Source organism: Aotus nancymaae, unplaced genomic scaffold (assembly GCF_030222135.1).
Source record: "Aotus nancymaae isolate 86718 unplaced genomic scaffold, 86718_ANA_hifiasm-v0.15.2.pri h1tg000014l, whole genome shotgun sequence".
NCBI classification, from domain to species: Eukaryota; Metazoa; Chordata; class Mammalia; order Primates; family Aotidae; genus Aotus; species Aotus nancymaae.
The window spans coordinates 41,957,466-41,970,138 of record NW_026988425.1 but is presented as its reverse complement, the minus strand read 5'-3'; the positions used below and the strand labels follow the sequence as shown (position 1 = coordinate 41,970,138).

The 12,673-nt window shown below is 44.4% G+C and overlaps 1 non-coding gene and 1 pseudogene across 1 annotated transcript; one reads left to right on the top strand and one right to left on the bottom strand.

Moving 5' to 3' along the window:
* The first annotated feature begins 7,012 nt into the window (after positions 1-7,012).
* Positions 7,013-9,575, top strand: LOC105715247 (membrane-associated progesterone receptor component 2-like; annotated as a pseudogene).
* Positions 9,576-11,874: 2,299 nt separating this feature from the next.
* Positions 11,875-12,038, bottom strand: LOC135275060 (U1 spliceosomal RNA). The gene has a single exon (XR_010342774.1). It is a non-coding gene; the product is annotated as a U1 spliceosomal RNA (small nuclear RNA).
* Positions 12,039-12,673: the final 635 nt, after the last annotated feature.

Genomic DNA, 12,673 nt, shown 5'->3' with positions numbered 1-12,673 from the left:
CCAAACCTCAGACTCAGGCATGTTCCCTTCTCCCGTTCTCGCACAGCCTGGCCTTCCCTTAAAAAACGCAGTATGTAGGCAAGGTCTTGTGATTGTAGCCAATGACAGCCTAATCTTTCTAACCAATGGCAGCCGAGTCTTTTTAGCGAATGGCAGCCAAGTCTTTTTAGCTATTGTCAGCAGAGTCTTTTTAACCAATGGCAGCCGAGTCTTTGTGGCTGATGGCAGCCGAGTCTTTCTGGCCAATGGCAGCCGAGTCTTTCTGGCCAATGGCAGCTGAGTCTTTCTGGCCAATAGCAGCCAAGTCCTGTATGCAGACAGGGGCTTGTGGCCTTACCCAATGGTAGTCCTGCTTTACCTACACCCTGCTCTCTCACAACCAATCGAGCTCCTTCACACCTTATAAAAACCCATGTCAGAGAGGAGTCCGTGTGATTTCTCTGGCCCATCCTGTGGGACTGTGGAATCTCGCTTGGGAGCCTGAATAAACCCTTTACATTGGGTTTTCTTGCGTTGACCTCAGTTTCTTTTTAATCTCGGCAAGGACCTCAGAACAAACCTTAGACTCATAGAAAAAGGGGTCCAGTTTAAGAGTGGTGGGGCTTGCAGATGAAATGGTTTCTGTTTACCCTTTCAGCACTCACATAGAAAAAGGGCTCCAGTTTAACAGTGTTGGGGCTCCTATGTGAAAAGATTTCTGTTTACCATTTAAGCCCTCACATAGAAAAAGGTCTCCGGTTTAGGAGTGGTGGGTCTCGCATGTGAAACCGTTTCTGTTAACCGTTTTAGCTCTCAAGTAGAAAAAGGGGTCCGGCTTAACAGTGGTGGGGCTCTCATGTGAAAGGGTTTCTGTTTACAGTTTAACACTCGCATAGAAAAAGGGGTTCGGTTTAATAGTGGTGGGGCTGGCATGTCCAAGGCTTTCTGTTTACTGTTTCAGCACTAACATAGAAAAAGGGGTCTGGTTTAACAGTGGTGGGGCTCGGATGTGAAACAGTTTCTGTTTACGATTTCTGTTTACCGTTTCAGTACTCACATAGAAAAAGGGCTCCGGTTTAACAGTGGCTCGCATGTGAAACGGTTTCTGTTTACTGTTTCAGCACTCACATAGAAAAAGGGCTCTGGTTTAACAATGGTGGGGCTCACATGTGAAACGGTTTCTGTTTATGGTTTCTGTTTACCGTTTTAATACTCACATAGAAAAAGGGCTGCGGTTTAACGGTGGCTCGCATGTGAAACGGTTTCTGTTTACGGTTTCTTTTAACTGTTTCAGCACTCACATAGAAAAAGGGCTACGGTAACTGTGGTGGGGCTCGCATGTAAAACCGTTTCTGTTTATAGTTTCTGTTTACCGTTTCAGCACTCACAGAGCAAAAGGACTCCCGTTAACAGTGTTTGGGCTCCACTGTGAAATGGTTTCTGTTTACTGTTTCACACTCACATAGGTGAAGGACTCCGGTTTAACAATGTTGGGGCTGGCATGTCAAAGGGTTTCTGTTTACCATTTCAGCACTCAGGTAGAGAAAGGGCTCCGGTTTAACAGTGTTGGGTCTTGCATATGAAAGGGTTTCTGTTTACCATTTAACACTCGCATAGAAAAAGGTGTGCAGTTTAACAGTGGTGGGGCTCACATGTGAAAAGGTTTCTGTTTACCGTTTCAGCACTCACATAGAAAAAGGGCTCCAGTTTAACAGTGGTGGGGCTTGCATATGAAAGGGTTTCTGTTTACCGTTTCAGCACTCACTGTGAGGCCCGTTGCCTCGCCGGGAGCTCGAACGCACACTCGCCCCTTTTTATTCCCCCCCACAAAACTCGGACTCAGGCATGTTCCCTTCTCCCCTTCTCGCACAGCCTGGCCTTCCCTTAAAAAACGCAGCATGCAGGTGAGGTCTTGTGATTCTAGCCAATGGCAGGCTAGTCTTTTTAACCAATGGCAGTGGAGACTTTTTAGCCAATGGTAGCCAAGTCTTTTAAGCCATTGGCAGCAGAGTCTTTTTAGCCAATGGCAGCCGAGTCTTTGTGGCTAATCACAGCTTAGTCTTTCTGGCCAATGGCAGCCAAGTAATTCTGGCCAATAGCAGCCAAGTCCTGTATGCAGACAGGGGCTTGTGGCCTTACCCAATGGTAGTCCTGCTTTACCTACACCCTGCTCTTCCACAACCAATCGAGCTCCTTCACACCTTATAAAAACCCATGTCTGAGAGGAGTCCATGTGACTTCTCCGGCCCATCCTGTTGGACTGCAGAATCTCGCCCGGGAGCCTGAATAAACCTTTTACATTGGGTTTTCTTGTGTTGGCCTCGGTTTCCTTTTTTTAAACTCGGCAAGGACCTCAGAACAAACCTTAGACTCACATAGGAAAAGGGCTCCAGTTTGAGAGTGGTGGGGCTTGCAGGTGAAATGGTTTCTGTTTACCATTTCAGCACTCACATAATAAAAGGGGTCTGGTTTAACAGTGGTGGGGCTCGCATGGGAAATGGTTTCTGTTTACCCTTTCACCCCTCACATAGAAAAAGGGCTCCAGTTTAAGAGTGGTGGGGCTCGCATTTGAAACGGTTTCTGTTAACCGTTTTAGCTCTCAAGTAGAAAAAGGGGTCCTGTTTAAGACTGGTGGGTCTCGCATGTGAAACGGTTTCTGTTTAAGGTTTTGTTTACCATTTCAGCACTCACATAGAAAATGGGGTCCAGTTTAACAGTGGTGGCGCTCGCATGTGAAGTGGTTTCTGTTTACCGTTTCAGCACCCACATAGAAAAAGGGGTCCGGTTTAACAGTGGTGGGGCTCACATGTGAAACCGTTTCTGTTTGTGCTTTCTGTTTACCATTTCAACACTCACATAGAAAAAGGGCTCCGGTTTAACAGTGTTGGGGCTCCCAATTGAAAGCGTGTCATTGGCCGTGAGATCAGCACTTCTGCCAAGGATCTCTTGACTAGCAAGAGGGTCTTAATACCTGGAAGAGAGAGTGCACAGAAGAAAAGAGATAGAGAAATGGGTCTGGAGGTCTGAAATCAGCTATGTTCAGATCAGCGATTTATTCTTTGTGCACAGGGTCTTATATATGGTTTTACATACAGTGACTGACGTCAGTCTTCTTATGGAATCATTAACTGGGGCAAAACAGAATCATTATCAGGGAGAAAACAGAAAGTTACAAAGTAACCAAGGAAAGTACAAAGTAACCAAGGGAGGGGGCAACACACGGGTTTACCTAAAGGTCACAAAAGATTCTTATCCTCTTATCCATTGTTACAGAAAATAATGTCAAGACAGGTGGGCAAGCAATAAATCAGGAGGGGAGCAATTTTCTAGTGATACAGTGAATGATCTCAATGCTTCTGTGACTACGGGTAAATAGAGTCATAGAACTAGCCCAGAACAGGGACTTCAAGAGAAAAACAATAATCTGGCATTACCTCAGTCATGCCTTAGAAGCAGTGAACTGAGAGTGACTCTCTGCAAGCTTAACATTTCCCACGTCCTCCTGTAGCCACCTCACTCGACTGCACCCAGTGGAGGGAAACGTGTCTGGGCTCAAACCCCGTCATGGCGGAGACTCGGAGGGGTCTCTACACTGGTGGGGATCCCCACAAAAGTGTTTCTTTTTATGGTTTCTGTTTGCTCTTTCAGCACTCACATAGCAAAAGGGCTCTGGTTTAACAGTGTTTGGGCTTGCCCGTGAAATGGTTTCTGTTTAGGGTTTCTGTTTACCGTTTCAGCACTCGCATACAAAAAGGTCTGTGGTTTAACAGTGGTGGGGCTCGCATGTGAAATGGTTTCTGTTTACTGTTTCATCACTCACATAGGTGAAGGGCTCCGGTTTAACAGTGTTGGGGCTCGCATGTCAAATGGTTTCTGTTTACAGTTTCTGTTTACCGTTTCAGCACTCACATAGAGAAAGGGCTCCGGTTTAACAGTGTTGGGTCTTGCATATGAAAGATGTAAGGCTGGCTGCCTCACCGGGAGTTAAATGGACACACTTATCTCTCCCCGTGCCGGCCTCTCCATACTGACACACTTATCTCTCCCCATGCTGGCCTCTCTATGCTGGCTCCCCACACCCACTCCTGCATTCCTCACTCGACCCCTTCAAAATTTAAAAAGCCCACCAAAGATTTGTCCAACGGCAGCTTAACATTGACCTCCCCAGCCGGTCAGCCCACCAGTAGTCCCGCCTGGCAACCAATGGCAGCTCGCCCCATCAGCACCTTGACTTCCCCTCACCAATGAAACTCTCTGCTCTTTGTTTCCCTAGTAATCAATCAAACCCCCTCACCAATAAAACTCACCAATGAAACTGTCTTCTCTTTGTTTCCTTAATAATCAATCAATCCTCCTCACCAATGAAACTGTCTGCTCTTTGTTTCCCTAAAGACCAATCAATTACCTCCACTCCCTATAAAACCCCACACGCTGAGAAGTCCAGTGCGACTTCTCTGGCCCCTTCCCGGACCACAGAACCTCGCCCAGGAGCTGAATAAATTGGATTCTCATTCTCTCACACTGGCCTCAGTTTCCTCATTTTAACTCGGCAATATACCTTACAAAAGGGTTTCTGTTTACCATTTAACACTCACGTAGAAAAAGGTGTGCGGTTTAACAGTGGTGGGGCTCACATGTGAAACGGTTTCTGTTTACCGTTGCTGTTTACCATTCCAGCACTCACATAGAAAAAGTGGTTCGGTTTAAGAGTGGTGGGGCTCGCATGTGAAACGGTTTCTGTTTACCCTTTCAGCACGCACATAGAAAAAGGGGTCCAGTTTACCAGTGTTAGGGCTTGCATGTGAAATGGTTTCTGTTTACTGTTTCATCACTCACATAGAAAAAGGGGTCCGGTTTAACAGTCGTGGGGCTCGCATGTGAAACAGTTTCTGTTTACCCTTTAGCACTCACATAGAAAAAGGGGTCAGGTTTAAGAGTGGTGGGGCTCGCATGTGGAATGGTTTCTGTTAACTGTTGTAGCTCTTGTTGGGGTCCGTGAGATCGGCATGTCTGCCAGGGATCTCTTGACCAGCAAGAGGGTCCTAATACCTGGAAGAGAGAGTGCATGGAAGAAAAGAGAGATAGAGAAAGAAATGGGTCTGGAGGTCTGATAAAAGCTATGCTCAGATCAGCGATTTATTCTTTGTGCACAGTTGCTTATATATGTTTTTTCATACAGTGTCTGACGTAGGTCCCATTACAAAAGTTTTATCAGGAGGGAACAGAAAATTACAAAGTAAGTATGGGAGGGGGTAGCATACAGGTTAAGCTAAAGATCACTGAACCCAAAACAAACAAAAGATTCTAATCCTATTAAGATTCTTATCCTCTTATCAATGACTACAGTTACAGTAAATAACATCAAGGCGAGCGATAATTTGAGGGGTAGCATTTTTCTAGTAACATGTGAGCGATCACGGGATTTAGTGAATGCAGGTAGACAGAGTCATAAAACCAGCCCAGAATGGGAACTTCAAGAGACAATAGTCTCATAGATAGTCACGCAGGCCTCACCCAGACATGCCATTAGCTCAGTGGATCAAGAATAGGCTTCTGCAAACTCAGGCCTCTATCACTTCCTTCTTTTTTCCTCAGCTCGACTGCCCTCAGCGTGGGGAGAATATGTCCGGGCTCTAACTCCGTCATGGCGGAGACACGAAGGGGTCTCTACGCTGGTGGAGCGATCTCCATAAGCTCTCAATTAGAAAAAGGAGTCTGGTTTAAGAGTGGTGGGGCTCGCATGTGAAGTGGTTTCTGTTTACAGTTTAACACTCGCATAGAAAAAGGGGTTCGGTTTAATAGTGGTGGGGCTGGCATGTCAAACGCTTTCTGTTTACTGTTTCAGCACTCACATAGAAAAAGGGCTCTGGTTTAACAGTGGTGGGGCTCGCATGTGAAACGGTTTCTGTTTACAGTTTCAGCATTCATATAGAAAAAGGTCTTTGGTTTAACAGTGTTGTGACTCACATGTGAAACGTTTTCTTTTTACCGTTTCAGTACTCACATAGAAAAAGGGCTCTGGTTTAACAGTGGTGGGGCTCACATGTGAAATGGTTTCTGTTTACCGTTTCAGCTCTCACATAGAAAAAGGGCTCTGGTGTAACAGTGTTGCTCACATGTGAAATGGTTCCTGTTTATGCTTTCAGCAATCACAAAGGAAAGGGTTCCGATTTACAGCGTTGGGATTCACATGTGAAACGATTTCTGTTTATGCTGTCAGCAATCACATAGGAAAGGGTTCCGTTTTACAGTGTTGGGACTCGCATGTGAAATGTTTTCTGTTTATGCTTTCAGCAATCACATAGGAAAGGGTTCCGATTTACAGTTTTAGAACTTACGGCTGTAAGGTGTGTTCTCGCCAATTTAAAATGAAGAAACTGAGGCCCGCACAAGAAGATCCAATGTGAGGGGTTTATTCAGGCTCCTGCGGTTCGACAGGAAGACCTGGAGAAGTCCTAAGGACTCCTCTCAGACGTGGGGTTTTATAAGGAGTGAAGGAGCTTGACTGCTTGTGGGAGAGCAGGTCTGATATTGGGTAGAGTTACAAGTTTTCATTTAGGACTTGACTTGTTGTTGGTTAGAATTACTCGGATGCTATTCGCTGGAAAGACTTGGCTGCTATTGGCTAGAAAAACTTCACTGCCATTGGCTAGAAAGACTCAGCTATTACTGGTTAGAATTACAAGACCTTGTTTGCACACTGAGCTCCTTAAGAGAAGGCAAGGCTGTGTGAGAGAGGGAGAAGGGAACATGTCTGAGCATGTCCAAGTTTGCCCGAGCTTTCGGAAAAAATAGGAAATGTGCGTCCGTGCTCCTGGCGAAGCAACTGGCCTTACAAAGGCCAGGCGTGGTGGCTCATGCCTGTAATCCAAGCACTTTGGAGGCCAAGGCGGGTGGATCACCTGAGGTCGGGAGTTCAAGACCAGCATGACCAACATGGTGAAGCCTCGTCTTTAAAAAAAAATAATAATAATTGTTTAAAAAAAAAAAAAAGGACTCACGTGAAAAGGTTTCTGTTGGCTGGCGGACAGTGATGGCGGCGGGTGATGGGGATGTGATGCTAGGCACCCTGGGGAGTGGCAGCGAGAGCAGTAGCGATGGCAGCAGCTAGAGCCCGGGTGGCACAGGAGCGTCAGCGGAAGGGGGCGGCTGGGCAGCGACGGCTCTGGCTCTTCTGAGTGGGGGCGGGCAGATGCTGCCGAACGTGGCGCTGGTGGCGCTGGTGGTGCTGTTTCTTCTGGGGGCCTGCCGGCTGTGGGTGCGCTGGGGGCGGTGGGGTCTGGGTGCCGAGGCCGGGGTTGGCGAGGAGAGCCCCCACCGACTATCTGCCTCGCATGAAGAAGCGGGACTGCAGCTTCGAGCAGCTGCGCCAGTACGACTGGTCCCGCACCCGCGCATGCTGCTCGTGGTCAATGGGAAAGTCTTCCACGTGACCAAAGGCAGCAAGTTCTAAGGCCCGGCGGGTCTATATGGAATATTTGCTGGTAGGGATGCCTCCAGAGGACTGGCAACATTTTGCCTAGATAAAGATGCACTTAGAGATGCATATGTTGATCTCTCAGATTTGAATGCAGTACAAATGAAGAGTGTTCGAGAATGGGAAATCAGTTTAAAGAAAAATATGATTATGTAGGGAGACTCCTAAAACCAGGGGAAGAACCATCAGAATATACAGATGAAGAATATACCAAGGATCACAATAAACAGGATTGCACTTTGTAAACAGCCAAAGTCAGGGGCCTTCAGAACTGCAATTCTTACTCCCTTTCACAGAATGTCCAGCATCTTTGGGTTTGATTTACCTGCTGCGAAAAACATTCAACAAATTGTGTACAAGATAAATGAATCTCACTACGAAGATTTGAATACTAGACATTATTTATGCTGCCAATTCATTTGTTGCAGTTGTTTGTATTGTCTAGTGGGGCTTCATCATCCTGAAAAGAAAGAGACAGGGATTTTTTTTTAAAGAGCAAGAAAGTCACAGGATTATTTTTTTTCTTTCCTTCCTTTTTTCCTTCTTTCCTTCCTTTCTCTTTCTTTCTTGTTAAAATATATTGAAGACAACCAGATATGTATTTGATACTCAAGAGTGCAAATCTCCTCAAGAAACGTCAAGGGACTCCTATGTCACATACTGTGTTTTTATTTTACCATTGGTGAGGGAGGAGACCTGAGCAGGGGAGGTGGCAGGGATGCACAACAATTTGAGTAGTTTAGGCTACTGAAACACTAAAATGTGAATTCCTAAGCTTTCTTTTTGGCTTTGTCAGGGAAAAGAAAAATATCTTTATTTCTAAGAAATCTTTGGAAATTAAGAGAAGGAATTTCAAGTGGGTTTAAGTCAGAACTAGTTCCCCAATAGAAAGATCATGTGAAACCAGTTTTTATCCCTTCTCTTTCCTTCCCTTCCCCTCAATCAAATCAATATTAATTGTACCTTATTTCACTTAACATAGACTTGAATTATTTTTAGGGAAAGCCCCTATAATGAATTCAGAAGTCACTACAAGCAGCATTAAGACTGAAGTTGGAGTATTCTGTTGACCACAAAACCTTGATATCATTCTGTATATATAGAATGTAAAAGGAATATTCAGTGTTAACTGCCATATATGTAATATACACAAACTTAATTAGCATTGTAATTGCCAAATGTATTCCCACCGCCCCGTGCTTTTCTCTTTTCAAAGAAATGGAAAAACAAATCAGTTCTTACCCCTACAGCTGCCTAATTTTAGGAGTCTGACCCTCCATATCTCACTGGTGTGGGTGCATGGGGCTGTGGAATGGATGTCTGTGTGGGTGTGTCTGAATGTGTGTGAGGGCGCCTTGGAAGGGACTCTTTCTGCAGATAATGTAAATACAAGTACCATTTTAATAAATCATGTACAATAAACCAAAATAAGCTTGAGTTAGACTTTATGTAAAACACTGTAAGCCAGTGCATTATGATACAGTTGTAAGATTGTGCATTTGATTCAAGATAAGGAAAATCTTGGAAATGAAAAGCAGACACTTGTTAACCAAGTTGTACACATTGTACCACATTCAGCATAACTTTAGGAAGAAATTCCACTTTGTGGAACATTCTCTGGAGATCTGAGATTATTCAGGTAAGAATTGGTATATTAAAATATATATTTTTTTACTTTATATTTTGATGCCAACTGATTATACTAGATTATAGCACTCCAGGTGGTAGTTATTTAACACAAGATATTAAAATATTTTATTGATAGACATTAAATTATTCTTAGGGTGAAAAAGCCCCACATATGTCAGTTATTTGATTTCATTATGACTACTTTGGTTCTGGGTTGGGGACAAGGTCACTCAGATAAATTTAACAAGTCACCAGTTAAAGACTTCTGCTTTATAGATCTATGCAGAAGCCATCAAACAAGGGGTAACTTAATTGCAACAATAAGCTAAAGTATGTGAAATACTACATTCTATTTGGTCTGGGAGTGTTTTGTAGGAAGTTATCTTTAGCCAAATCTTTGCCGAAGACTGGTTGTGGAGTGTTGGTAAATGCTTTGTGTGTTTTTATGTAAAACATTTTCTAAGGCCGGGCGTGGTTGCTCATGCCTGTAATCCCAGCACTTTGGGAGGCCGAGGCGGGTGGATCACGAGGTCATGAGATCGAGACCATCCTGGTCAACATGGTGAAACCCTGTCTCTACTAAAAATACAAAAATTAGCTGGGTGTGGTGGCGCGTGCCTGTAATCCCAGCTACTCAGGAGGCTGAGGCAGGAGAATTGCCTGAACCCAGGAGGCGGAGGTTGCGGTGAGCCGAGATAGCACCATTGCACTCCATCCTGGGTAACAAGAGTGAAACTCCGTCTCAAAAAAATAAAAAATAAAAAAAATAAAAATTTCAAGTTACAGCCGGGAGTGGTGGCTCACACCTGTAATCCTAGCACTTTGGGAGGCCAAGGTGGGTGGATCACCTGAGGTCAGGCATTCAAGACCAGCCTGGCCATCATGGTGAAACTCTTTTTTTAAAAAAATTAAATAAAAATTTCAAGTTATTTAAGTTTTTAAAATATCTGTTTATATAAGACCTGAATGATAAAAACAAGTAAGCTTTAATTATTATTTATTCTTTTTTTTTTTTTTTTTTTTTTTTTTTTGAGACGGAGTTTCCCTCTCGTTACCCAGGCTGGAGTGCAATGGCACGATCTCGGCTCACCGCAACCTCCGCCTCCTGGGTTCAGGCAATTCTCCTGCCTCAGCCTCCTGAGTAGCTGGGATTACAGGCACGCGCCACCATGCCCAGCTAATTTTTTTGTATTAGTAGAGACGGGGTTTCACAATGTTGACCAAGATGGTCTCGATCTCTTGACCTCGTGATCCACCCGCCTCGGCCTAATGTCCCTATTTTAAGACATGTTTTCATAAGTGGTACATGCACTTATATTTGTTTATCCACTTATTTATAACACTGCATTGGGCCGGGCGCAGTGGCACACGCCTGTAATCCAAGCACATTGGAGGCCAAGGCGGGCAGATCACCTGAGGTTGGGAGTTCAAGACCAGCCTGACCAACATGGTGAAACCTCGTCTTAAAAAAAGAAAAAGAAAAAGAAAAAAAAAACACTGCATTAAACACAAAATTGACACAGTCTAATTTCTTTTCTTTTTTTTTTTTTTTTTTTTTTTTTTTTTTGAAGAAAGAGTCTTGCTCTGTCGCCCAGGCTGGAGTGCAGTGGCATGATCTCGGCTCACTGCACCCTCCATCTCCCAGATTCAAGCAATTCTCCTGCTTAGTCTCCTGAGTAGCTGGAATTACAGGCACAGGCCACCACAACTGGCTAATTTTTGTATTTTTTTTTTTTTTTTTTTTTTTTTGAGGCAGAGTCTTGCTCTGCTACCCAGGCTGGAGTGCGGTGGAACGATCTCGGCTCACCACAACCTCTGCCTCCTGGGTTCAAGCGATTCTCCTGCCTCAGCCTCCTGAGTAGCTGGGACTACAGGTGCGTGCCATGACATCTGGCTAATTTTTGTATTTTTAGTAGAGACGGGTTTTCACCATGTTGGCTAGGATGGTCTCTATTTCTTGACTTCATGATCTGCCTGCCTCGGCCTCCCAAAGTGCTGAGATTACAGGCGTGAGCCACCGCACCCAGCCTATAGGTTTTAATTCTAAATTTTTTTTAATGATTACCCCTATTTATTTATTTTTATTTTTATTTAATAGAGATGGGGTTTCACTTTGTTGGCCAGGATGGTCTTTATCTCCTGACCTCGTGATCCACCCACCTCAGCCTCCCAAAGTGCTGGGATTACAGGCGTGAGCCACCGCACCCAGCCGATTACCCCCATTTCTATCAAACATCATTAAATTATTTTTGTTGTTGTTGTTTTTGTTTTGAGATGGAGTCTCTCTGTTTCCCAGGCTGGAGTGCAGTGGCACGATCTTAGCTCACTGAAACCTCTGTCTCCCGGGTTCAAGTGATTCTCCTGCCTCAACCTCCCAAGTAGCTGGGATTACAGGTGCCCGCCACCACGCCCGGCTAATTTTTGTATTTTCAGTAGAGACAGGGTTTCAGCATGTTGGCCAGGCTGGTCTCTGACTCCTGATCTCAGGTGATCTGCCCACCTTGGCCTCCCAAAGGGCTGGGATTACAGGCTTTAGCCACCTTGCCCAGCCATCAAAGTATTAATAAGAGTAAATTTCTTTTATTTTTGAGATGAAGTTTCACTCTTGTCACCCAGGATGGAGTGCAATGATGTGATCTTGGCTCACTGCAACCTCTGCCTCCCAGGTTCAAGCAATTCTCCTGCCTCAGCCTCCAGAGTAGCTGTGATTACAGGTGCCCGCCACCACACCCGGCTACTTTTTGTATTTTTTTTTAATTTTTTAATTTTTTTTTTATATATTTAAAAAACAGGGGAAAGCTCAAACGCAGTTCCCCACTACCACAAATTGTGCAGTCGAATTTCCCACATTTGGGGAAATCGCAGGGGTCAGCACGTCTGGAGTGCAATGGATAAGCCTCGCCCTGGGAAAACCATCTTTGTGATCATGGTATCTCCCCTGCCAGGTAAGTATTACTTTTTGTATTTTTAGTAGAGATAGGGTTTCAGCATGTTGGCCAGGCTGGTCTCCTGACCTCAGGTGATCTGCCCACCTTGGCCTCCCAAAGTGCTGGGATTACAGGTTTGATCCCCCTCCCCCGTCAAGTAATTTATTTACAAAATAAGTTTAGTGTCATTTAAATTGGCTTAATTATTTACACAAGTGCAGCAGGAATAATGGTTTACCACATAGGCTCTCTTTAAGTTTCTGGATCTTTTCATAAGGAATCTTAAATTAGACTTTTAAAACCCTCTCGTGGCTAGGAAACCAAACCAAGATCTTGCTATTATACTTTGCCTGCAATACCTATAGACTGGTGTGAATTCTCCTTTTGTCAATGTCCTCCAAATATCCTGATGTTCCCAGAGCTGCCAGAAGCGACATTTCTTACTCACCTGTAAAAAAAGGAACCCTTTTGGCCAGGCCAGTTTTTCATGTCTGAATGTGTTGTTTCTGTTCCTAAAAACTATGAAAGAAATAAAACAGTGATATTATCTTCAACGTGGTAACTCTAAATCTTTATTCTAAGAACGGAAATATAATATCTCTTGGGACTAAGCCCGTTCTCCAAAATTTACCCAAGGCCATAAGAAAATAACAGCATGTCA